Source organism: Nanorana parkeri, unplaced genomic scaffold (assembly GCF_000935625.1).
Source record: "Nanorana parkeri isolate BGI_ZX_2015 unplaced genomic scaffold, ASM93562v1 scaffold27, whole genome shotgun sequence".
NCBI lineage: Eukaryota > Metazoa > Chordata > Amphibia > Anura > Dicroglossidae > Nanorana > Nanorana parkeri.
Genome location: NW_017306295.1, coordinates 1,695,667 through 1,707,778, shown reverse-complemented (window position 1 = coordinate 1,707,778; position 12,112 = coordinate 1,695,667). Strand labels below are relative to the sequence as shown.

Sequence of the window (12,112 nt, the reverse complement as noted above, 5' to 3'; positions counted from 1 at the left end):
TTTTCTTTTTTATGGTAGTTGAACCCTACTACTGCACTTGGTTGAATATCTGACTTGTTTGCTGACTTCACTTATGATCTCTTAAGATATTGCTATGTTGGAAGCTCACATGCTTTTTCCTCTCAGACCTTGATTGTATTAAACCATTTGTGCAATAATGATTTAACAAGTAAAATGTTGCAAGTCTGTAAACGAAGACCATATTTCATGTCACGACTTGGGTAAAGATGAAATGATTCAGTTAAAATTAAGAACATTCATAAAGTAAAACTTTAGTTATTTTAATATTCTTAGGCATCTATAACCACCATGTTTATGGTGAGGGGAGACAAAAGGAACCAAAAAGCCTCCATTGAATCAGTGTACGGCACAATCAATCCTTTATTAAACAAGATGGCTACATGTTTTTTTAGTGGATGCAGAGTTGGCTTAGGGTCATAAACTAACGAGTTGCATGGCTCCACCCAATATCCTACATTAAGGACTAACTCCCTGTTTTTGAAATTTATGATGGAAGCGAGACTTGTGATGGTGCGAGATGGTTTTGGTTTTAGGAATGCTTTACTGTGCTGTGACATACATATGAAAGAGATCATCTTAAAGCCCCTCTCTGGGCAGCAGCAAAAATTACCCTTGCATTGGTTACCCCCCCCCCACGCTGCAAGAGTTAAATGTTTGTTAAAGGTACAGGTATAGGTTGTGTACCTTTTTCCTCACTCTGGCAGGTTTCCACCGCACTGTGTGATTGCTTCGACAAAGCCACTTCCCACCGGTGCTCTACTGGCCACTGGCTTTCTGACTTCTCGCGGCTGCCCTTATCCTTGAGTGTCATGGAGACAAGGAGGGCACTGGGTTCCAGGTAGTGAAAAGTATGGCAGGTTTTACAGCTTATTACTCTACACCTAAGCTTAAGCATTTAACCCATGCAGTGTAGAGGCCCCCCACAGCAAAAGTGGTGGTGTATATGCTGTATGTGGTGTATATGCTGTACATGTTAAATCTTGGATCCTGTAGGGTAGTACATTTTGGAATTTTGGATTTTATTAATACCGGTCTTGTGCGGTTAATTGCAGGAATATAAAATAGGTGTTATCCCAATTTGGCTGCGAAAGTGGATATACACATTAAAGTGTATTTTGACTTTTGCAGCCAAATTGGGATAACACCTACTTTATATTGTTACATGTTCTCATTGACATGTAATTAACATGTGAAATGTCCCTGTTTGTGTCCTTTATCTATCATATTGCCATCTGTTCTTGGCAACAGAAGCTTGCCTGTAGTGTCCAATGTATGGAGAGATCAGCATTCCCCACCGCTTATCCCTCCTCCTCTCTCTAAAAGGGAAAGCCATGTGTATTACATCACTTCCGCCTTTAGCTGTTATTTCTCTGGCTGCTAGCCAGAGAAGAAGCTGGTGAAGCAGATCTCTGCTTCATCAGCTTCTTTGGGGGTCCCAAGGGGACATTAGGGGTCTTAGAGACCCCTGATGTCTCCATAAAGAGGATCTGTCGTTTTTTTTATCTCCCATGTGATGGCAATCAAGTTAAGTGTAAGAAAAAAAATGAGTCATTAAAACAAAATAAAAAACACCAAAAAAAGCTGTAAGTCCACCATCCCCGCGTAATATAAACGTAAATACGCGTCGGGTGCGCCTACGTGCGAAAAAGATTACACCACACGTTACATATCGCTGCGAACGTCGCAGTGAGAGCAATACATTTAGGGCCATCAGTCACTGCAACACTAAACTGATGAGCACACACAAGGACCATGGGGAAAAAAAAGTAGCCACCCTCCAGAAGGAAGGACAATGTCAGCAGCGCCAATTCAGAGATGATCTGAGGATCTACAGCTGAGTGATACACAAATAAGCCTAATTTTTGTTAATAGTTAAAGTAACATTAAAGTCAAAATAGTTTTTCCCTCCCCCAATGTTAATTAAAGCACTTACCTTAAATGATGTCTCTTATTCCGATCTTCTTTCCTGTCCTTTCCATCTGTCCTTCCAGCGCTGCTGCGGGTCTCTGATCCAGCGCTGACTCCTCTATCCTTGCTGGCACTTCCTGTCCCACGGTGTCTGCATGCGGGTGCACGCGTGCATAGACATACCTTATGTCTCTCATCGCCTATGGCCGAAAATGTGAACTGCGCATGCGCCCACCCCAAGATGCTTTGCGGCCGCCCATGAATTTTCACATTTTCGGATGGGAGCGCGTGGGGAAGACACAGGTAAGTATTGACCTCCTTTTTTAAAGCTTTTTTTTATTTTTTCTACGCTTTTTGCATATATCTACTGCTTGCTAGCAGTAGCTATATGGACAAAAAAATGGAGGCTTTTATTATACTTTAAGGTACTTGAATGCATTTTTAAGCTTTAACTCCTGAGTTTAGAGTCCCTGAAGGTGCATGTATCGTCATCTTGATGTTGGTTTAGTATCCTGCTATATTGCAATTAGGGCTGCAACAACTAATCGACATAATCGATTATAATCGATTATTGAAAAAGTTGTCAACTTTTTCAATAATCGATTAATCGGCTTCTGATCAGTTGGCCCTGTTCACGGCTCCACACACGCTGCGCACCGCACCTCCTCCCCAACTCACGCTCAACGCTGCCAGACCCGCATCCACGCTCTACACGCCACACCTCCTTCCCGCCTCACACTCACCGCCCGCCCACATTCTCCCTCGGCACAGGGACGCGGGGAGATGTAGTAAGGAGGAGCAGGTGTGGGGAGATGACAGCGGCAGATTGACAGGCCCAATCTCAGAAGCAAGTTGCTGGAAGACTGCTCAGGTAAGCCTGCACTTTCCCACACGTGGTGCTCTATAATGTATTGCTGGGATTTGTATTCCTCTATAGCTGATGGTACATTGTGCTGTATATTATACATGGGAATACAAATACCAGCAATACATTATATACTGTATGTATAATGTACTATTGCTGGGATTTGTTGTACTCTATAGTTGGTGATATTCTGCACTGCGCTGTATAGAGGACTACAAATCCCAGCAATAATACATTATACAGCGCCATGTGGAATTCCACCAGCTATAGAGGAGCACTACAAATCCCAGCAATAATACATTATACAGTGGTGCACTGCTGAATACCACTGGCTATAGAGGACTACAAAACCCAGCAACAGTACATTATACAGCGCAATGCAGAATACCACCAGCTATAATGTACTATTGCTGGGATTTGTTGTGCTCCTCTATAGCTGGTGATATTCTGCATTGCGCTGTATATTGTACTATTGCTGGGATTAGTAGTCCTCTATAGCTGGTGCAATTCTGCATTGATTTCTGTATAATTTTACACTTTCCATTTCACTATATTGCACACCACACTTTTTTTCTTTTTTACTTCCACCGCTCCAAGCTTGCTCCTGTCAATACAAACTAGTAGTCCATCACTGGAGCCATTTTTTTAAATGTATTTGATTGTTTATCCGATTAACCGATTAATCGAACTTAATAATCGGCTAACTAATCGATTTTGAAAATAATCGTTAGCTGCAGCTCTAATTGCAATGTAGCATTAATCTGGATGCTGTCTGTGTGAATGCTGTTGTTCTAATGAACAGCTGTATAGCCAAGTGCCATCTTGCTAGATCAGGGCGGACACATTAACATGGATTTCAGGAGCGAGTTCGTCAATTCCAGGAGCCAGCAGGATTTTTTTTTTGGGGGGGGGGGAGCCTGCCCCACTGACAAAAATTGAGAAAACCTGAAATGTAGGCGCTATCTGGAAGAAACTGGATACCTGGCCCCTGTGCTAGATGAGTCTCTTTATGCAGTTTGGTGACTTTGGAGTTTAATAGTATTCTTTTCTGAGTGTTTTTTTTTTTTTTTTTAAATCTTTTAAATGATTTGTGAACTCAAGATCCAGAGGTTGTGATGCCTGTTTTCCCTTGTCAATTTTCGGAACTGAGCTTTCGTGTAATAAGATCATTATAAATAATTACCTAGTGTTTGCAAGGTTTTACTATTGTTTGTGTTTTAAGTTTAAGCTGCAGATACAAAGAGGCCCTGTTACCAACTCAAAACATTTCAGTGTTTTCTACTTTTCAAAAAGGATTGTTTTATTCGCTTGCAGTGTGCCTTTGAACATGCATAAAATACATTAAATGCACATATAATATTATGGGATGATTTTTTGTTGAAATGAATGGTCTGGCAACAGGATCTCTTTAGCATAAGGATATAGATCTTTATTTTGGTGGTGTGACTGTAAATTTTCATTGGACTGATATAAAAATAACACACTTTTTTTTTGAACTGTCATTCACTCATGACATTCAATGAGGATCCAGCTATAGATGTATGTTTTTTGTTTTGTTTTCAAAAATGGAGTTATACTTTAAGTAGTTGTTAAATGACTTTCATTTTAAAATCTTTCCTATCTTTTTCCATTTGTTGCGCTGTAGCATTGTGCAGTGAGCAAACACTCAATTTGCAATGACCCCCACTTCTTCCCGCAACTGTTGCGGTTGTAGTTGGTTGGGGGTGTGCAGTGCGGGCATTTGTTGCTTTATACACTTTTATTCACTGTTATACTGGATTTGCTGTGAATTTCAATAAAGTCTGCAGTATTGGAATTCTCTGGATAGTGCGGTCTGTTCGTATACTGCTGCATTCAAAGGTGGAGACGCACCTATTAGACCAGCACCTGGGGAATCCTGATGGTGGCTAAGGAATTGGAGCATGAGATTTCCTTTGGCTCTACAACTGTTGCGATAAGCTATCAGTCACCCAGGGGGTGAATTGTTTTCAAAGAGTTGGCCAAGTTAGACTTGCATTGCACTGCACTACAACTTTGTACTAATGCACAGCAGGGAGCAGAGTCTGCATATGTAATGAGCAAAAAAGGCTTTCCCCACATAATAATTTTATACATAGGAACAACTACACTTAAAGCTGGCCTGGCACTATGAAATATCGTCTGGTTCTTGATGAAATTCGCACACTGGGTGCCCCTGTCGGCACCCTTCCACTCAGCATCTGTCAATCACAGGATTGAAGGAGCCAGTTGGAAAATCTTCAGCTGAATGTGCATGCAGCCAATCGCCTACATGCACTGTTTGTGTATTCTTTTTTTTGAAATCAAGAATCAACTTTATTGTACATAAAAATGATACAACAATATTAGGAGACAACGTCTCAACAGCATGACTAGTGGTGTGTAAATCACTTTCCCATTTGGCCAGGAATGTCGGTTAAGACTCTGGAGGGGGGGATATCAGCATGGAATGCAGGAGGGAGATCGCGTGATGGGTGGGTATCTCCTCCTTGCAGACTTTCTCAAATGGGGTAAGGGGCCTGGAGAGCCGGTGGTGACTGGGAATAGAGAGCATGAAGTGCCGTAGTTGGAGGGAGCTCAGGTGGTCTAATGGAGGGTCTGTCAGGTTGGAAATTTCACCGACCGATAGCCACCGGCCAGAGGGGTGTAGGTCGTATATGCGGAACTTGTTGGCTTCCCGGAGGCGGCGGAAGCGGGGGTCTTGAACACCGGGCGGGAAGTCTGGGTCGCCGATCACTGGGGTCATAGGCGAGGGAAAGGGGGAAATGTCCGTAGATCTTAAAAGCGATCTGGATAGCTCTTGTTTAGTCTTCAGGAGTAGGGGGGCAAAGTTGGAGTCATAGAGTCGTGCGGGATCTGACGTGATGGAGGTGCCGAGGTACGTCAGAGTGTCCGTGGACCAAGTAAAAGTAAAGGAAGAGCGCAAGGATTCCACTTCCTCCTGGGGAAGAGATATATTGAGAGCAGCCGATTAACGCCATGTGGACTGGGGCATGGTCTGAGAGCAGGATGTCTGCAATGGACACATCAACAACCAAAGAGAGGTCCTTGTGTCGTAGAAAAAAATAATCTAAGCGCGAGTATGTGTTGTGCACCGAGCAGTAGAACGTAAAGTCCTTAGTTCGCGGGTGTATAAGGCGCCACACGTCAGTCAGTTGAAGGAGATGTAGTTCCGATTTAAGTTTACGGAGGCGGGAGTAGGGGAGATGGGAGGCTGTGCGAGATACGTCCATGAGGGGGTCGAGTGCAAAATTAAAGTCTCCCCCAACCAACAGTACACCCTCCTCAAATTCAAGGATAAGCGGCATTACACGCTGCAGGAAAGAGACCTGGTCTGTATTGGGGAGGTATAGGTTCTGTTTGTTTATTCTGACAGCAGCCACCATCAGAATACAATGTAAACAGCAGTGGATTTGTCCATCCACGCTCTTTAGTGTTGATAGAGGAATCTGTCCTATTTTGTTTTTCTTTTTTTGTTTGGGCTGAACAAAAAAGAAACATCGAATCGTGTATGGCCAGCTTTACAAGTTCCACAATTTTGACTGCTCTAACAGTAAAGAATGCACTTTGCAGTTTGAGAATTTACCTTTTTTCCTCCAATTACAGGTGGCCTCTTGTCTTCTTAAGTGAACTTACAGGAAACAGTGTATTGTTGATTTGTATTATCACCATTAAACAAATTGTACATTACAATCCTATCCACTCCTAATCATTCCTTTCTGGAGTCAACAAGTGTCATTTTTGTAATGTTTTGTTAGGTCCTCCAGCCCCCTTATTTAATTTGTTTCATTGTCCTTGTGTGGACTCGCTCCAGCTCAAGGCGTCCTTTCTGTGGATCAGTGACCAAAACTGAACCATATACTTTAGATGAACCTGGACCAGTGTTTTATATAGTGGTAGAATAATGGATTTGTCACTAGAGCAAAAAAATGTTTTATGCGTAATACTAATCTGCTAACATTATATACTGCAGCCTGGCATTGCATACTATTGCAGAGTCTGCAGTCTACAAGGACCCCCAAATCTTTTTCCATCACCGATTTCCCCAGGTGAGCTCCCTCTAATGAGTAGCTTGCATGTATATTTCTAAATCCCAAATCAGGGTGTATTTGATTTAAATCAAGTCTATTTTAAATCACTAGTAAAAGGCTTGATTTAAATCCACTCGATTTTAAATCATAATTTTTAAAGAGCAACTGTCATCTTTGTCCCGCAGCGGCTCCTCCTCTGACCTGCTGTTGACTCACTGACAGTCCCATTCACTTTAATGGGACGGCTGGTAATGCGGCAGTGGCACAACAAGGTGAGGGACGTGGCGGGCAGCAGGTGAGTGGATTTGCAAAACAATGGGATAAAGGAATATTCCTGAACTTTGTTTTATGATTTATCTCATGGTTACTTACTCTGAAATTGTGTAAATGCATTAATGCAGTGCATGTTATCTCAGCTTGCAGAGCTTGGATTCATTGAATGAGTTTAACAAAAATGTAAATATTGCAGAATATACAGCCTCATTCTTGCTTTGGTCCGAGTGGGGGAACCCTGTCAGGTCCGTGTCTCTGTTAAGAGGGATACATATCTATTTGTCCTGCTGTGCAAGTAGCTTGTTCTTTCCTTAAAATAGAGACCTAGCAAACTATAAATTATATGCAGTTATGCTTTAAAAAAAATAATGTACACTAAATAAAAAATAAAAAAAACTGCACACTTTTTGGATACATGCGGTGTACTATTTATTTGTATTTTTGTATTTATTTTTGCTTTTGCAATATTTCTGTTTTTTATTTTGACCTAAAGTAAAAACGTGTAAAGTTTAGTAATAACTACTTAACTTATCACTAGATGTCAGTGTTGAGCTGACGATTGGCTGGCTCTAAACCATGTCACTAAATGCTTCCTTTTAAGTTGAGATGCATTCTTTTTTCTGTGTTGCTTATTTTAAAGTGTAGTTACACTTTTGCGGTCACATAAAGGATTTTTTGGGTTTTTAAAAAATGTTTATTATGTGTTCCTATTCACACAGCATGCCGAAAAATAATGTTTTCAAAACTATTTATTACCTTTTTAAAAGTTTTCTTAAAGCAGGCGACGTGGCTGAATTGAGTTTTTTTCTGAGCAACTTCACAGTGATCTGCCCTTATAGAAAGACTTGGGACTGAAATTTGCGTATTGCGTTTCTCTCAATAACTTCCTTAACTTACAGTGGAGAAGCCAGGGTTGTAATCATTTTTCATTTACCTCCCTTTTACAGCCCCTTCTAACATTACAAAAGAAAAAGCAAGTAGATATTTTAACCTTTTCAGAAGCCAAGTAGAAACCCTAACCCAAGGAAAATCAATTAAACTGCAAGAAGCATGTTTTAATTTTTTTTTAGCTTATGCCATGTGTTATCCCAATTTGGCTGCGAAAGTGGAAGTACACTTATACTTCACCCTGGAGTACCAAAGCCCCTCTTTCCTTCTCAGTTGTCCAATTTTTGTCTTTGTATGTATAGACCTCTATTAAAAAAATGTAAGTGTTTTATTGTACTAAATCCTTAAGCAAACATTTTAAAAAGCTAAAATAAAGGAAAGGTACTGGTCAAACAAGCAATTTTTGGTTAAACTAGTCTCTTCTTTTTTTTTTTTTTTTTTTTTTTGCACATTGATCCTCATGGTCTACATTATTTGAGCTGTGGCAGGGGAATATCCTTTCAATACTTCATACTATAATGTGTCTCTGTTTCCCATATCAAAACGTTGGGGGGCATGCTGTCCAACGTGCCCTTATACTGTAAGGTTCTTTAGTCATGCACTAGGCGTTTCAATATAGAAGTTCGTTATCAGGATGATGTTATGCAAAATTTAAAAAGGCCTTTTTCAAAAGGGGTTCAACTTTCCCAGCATTCCCAGTACACTTCCATCATCTCCTTTCCCAGCCAGACCTCAGTGATTCCTCCTTCCCGTGCTCAGTGATTGTTGAGATTTTAGTCCTCGGGCATGGTTTGCACTCGCTTTAAAGCAAGCCATACCAGACTTCAGGTGAACTGTGCCCCAGACCACCTGTTCCAAGCAGTCCCAGGCATGGTACGCTGAACCATGGTCAGGCATGGTCCCGAGCACTCATACTACAAAAATAAACCGGACTAAGGGGGTGAACTGTGCCCAGGTACAGTTAAAAGTTCTAGAAATTTTAAAAATGGCAATTTTCTGAACTTATTTTGCACAGCTGTAGAGATTAGACAACAGGGAGAGTTATTAGCAGTCTTCAGATGCCTAGACACGTATAGGTCATCAAGGATAAAATATTGTGGCCACCTTAGGCCATCAATTTCCCTGTTTGTCATTTTGGTTTGACACTAAACCCAGTTGTTTGAAAGATTTAACCAGCACTTAATTCCAAGTAATAAAGGGAATCAAACTTAATGAGAAAGAAAACATTTGGGCCTGGTTCACACCTGGGCGTTTTACAGCGCGTAGGAATGCGCTGCATAACACCCTACGCCCAAAGAAGGCGTTGGGGCATATTTGCCGTGCGTATCCATTGGGATACAGCCAGGTAGCCCTCGGAAACGCGCGTTGTGCGTTTTTTACCGCAGATCGCGGTAAAAACGTGCGGCACGAAACGTGCGACATACACACACATTCAATATGCCTAGGTGTGAACCCAGCCTTATAGGAAGATAAAGGCATTGACTAGAGGCTGGACTAAAATTGTACAACCTATAACCACCACCTGCTAATATTCACATTCTGCATAATATAGAAATGGGGTTAGTGTGCCTTTTAAAATGTTTGCGGTTCAAAACAAGGTCATGTAAAGAAGACAAAACCTTTTCTAGGTCAAAGGGCTAAAAATCCAGTGTAGCTAAGGTTATGCATACATTGACATGGAAAACATACGTTAAGCAATGTGCATGACTGAACTGAATGCATACGGTGCAGTTTTAGAAGGGTTTCTACTTGCTTAAAAGCACATACAAAGTCATATACTGATCTAATGGTAAATGCAAATATTCAAAAGGTTCACAATTATAATTCTGGCTTACACTGTGCAGCTTTCACAAATGATGAGCATATGATTTTGTATAGTAAAAAATTCAAGTTAACAAATGAGTGTAATGATCTTCATTAAGCAACAAGTCATTTTACCGGCTTAACATTTACCGTATATAGTCTGACTCAATGGTGATCTGCTGAATATTTTTTTTCTTTCTTATTTCCTTAGTAATAACAGATAAAGAAGGAAAGCAGTTGGGGGGTTTTTTGGGCACCAGATGACAAGTCCAATGAACAAAATTACATACATACATACATACATACATACATACATACATACATACATACATACATACATACAGTTTTTTGTTCATTGGACTTGTCATCTGGTGCCCAAAAAAACCCCAACTGCTTTCCTTCTTTATCTGTTATTACTACTTTACCAGGGGTTGGCACCTTATCACTCAGAATCTGCACACCACAATCTACTTTGTTCATTTCTTATTTCCTTTGTTTAATATTTATAGTCATAATAATAAAAATGCACTACTACAATACCTGCCACAGGGACGTGAGGGCATGTGGGTTATAGCTACAACATTATAAATACATGACACAGTAAAATACTTATGCCCAAAAGGGCTTGCATTCTAAGAAATAAAGGTTAGCTACAAAAGAACTGATTGAAAACCATCCTAAAAATGATCAGATGACCATCAGAAAAAATAATAATATGTATCTTCTAAAAATAGGAAGAACTGATTTTATAATCTTTAATATGTTTTATGATGAACATTATTTGATGATCTACGACCTTTTTATTTAGGGTGCAATTTCTTTAATTTCTTTAATTTTAGGGGTTTAATTTATTGTAGTATAATTGGGAAATTTTACAACTGCTTATTGTCAGCGGCAGAATCCCTCTTTCCCAGTTAGATATAAATATCTTTTGTATTCAGATTTTCATTTTTTCAGTTTTGACTCCTTTTATTTAATTAACATGCAAAATCACTAGAAATGTGTACTATAACTTATAGCCTATTACTGTATAACAATTGGAATGAATACAAGATCACAAATGGTGTTTGTATATATGGTGGTTGTATATAGTGACCAGTCAAGTTTACTTTTTTATTTTTGATTTTTTTTCTTACTTTTTTAAACCAGCTTTTTGTTTGTAATTGACATTTTTACAGTGTTGCATTATGCCTAATGAAGACAGTGGAAATGTAGGACTGTATGAGGAGCCAATATAATATAATCCCAAAAAAATAACAACACAATAATCAACAAATAAACCTAGAACTTTTTTTGAAGGCAACGTGGTGTTTTTTGTGGGCCACGTGGTGTTTTTGTGTGTGTGTGTGTGTGTGTGTGTGTGTGTGTGTGTGTGTGTGTGTGTGTAAATAATTTTTTATTTTGTTTTCATTTTTTTGTCTGTCATGTTTAATAGTTCCAGCAAGCAGGTGGGGGTTCCAGGCTTTTGTAAATAACAGGCCTCTTCTGCAGAGCACATAAATTGACACTACAATTTACGTGTTAAACCTTAAACTCAGCTGTAGATCCTCAAATCATCTCTGAATAGGTGCTGACACTGTCCTTCCTTCTGGAGGGTGGCTACTTTTGTTCCCCATGGTCACTGTGTGTGTTGTAGAGTTGTCACCGCTCCAAGCTCTCTCCCGTGATGGAGTACAATTCAACACAAATTAGTGAACTAAACGTGAGATTGTAGTCCATCACAGGAGTGAGCTTGGAGTGGGGGCTACTTTACAAAACACACAGGGACCATGGGGAACAAAGGTAGCCACCCTCCAGGAAGAACAGTGTTGGCATCAATTCAGAGATGATTTGAGGATCTACAGCCGAGTGATACACAAATAGGATACATTTTGTTAGTAGTTAAGATGCTTTTAATGCATTTTGTGAGGTTTAACTCCTGAATGGAGTGTCAATTTATGTGCTCTGTGGAAGAGGCCTGTTATTTACAGATCTGGATAGCTGATGATTGAGTCTATCAACTCAGTTACCCCTCTACTCTACAATGATGTCTCTTTCTGTTTGCCTTATAATTGCCCTTTAATAAATTCTAAGGTTACTTAGTAGGATTTTCAATTTGGATATTTTTAGTTAGTTGATTGTCACGGTTTTGCTCTAAGTATTACTGTAGTGGTTTAATTTAAAAAAAAAAACACATTAAATCCATAATTTAATCAGAGTAGGTTTAACATGTATACTTCCTGCTTTGCTACTGACCAATTTATCCACTTGTTGTCAAGTTGCTCTTTATCATCACATTGATTTTAGTGGACTGAAATCAGATGAC

At 39.9% G+C, this 12,112-nt stretch overlaps 1 protein-coding gene across 1 annotated transcript in view; it reads left to right on the top strand.

Annotated features, from left to right (window-relative positions):
* LOC108795018 (store-operated calcium entry regulator STIMATE-like) overlaps positions 1-12,112 on the top strand; it is a 59,818-nt gene that overhangs the window by 14,720 nt on the left and 32,986 nt on the right. The gene's annotated exons all lie outside the window — the stretch shown is intronic.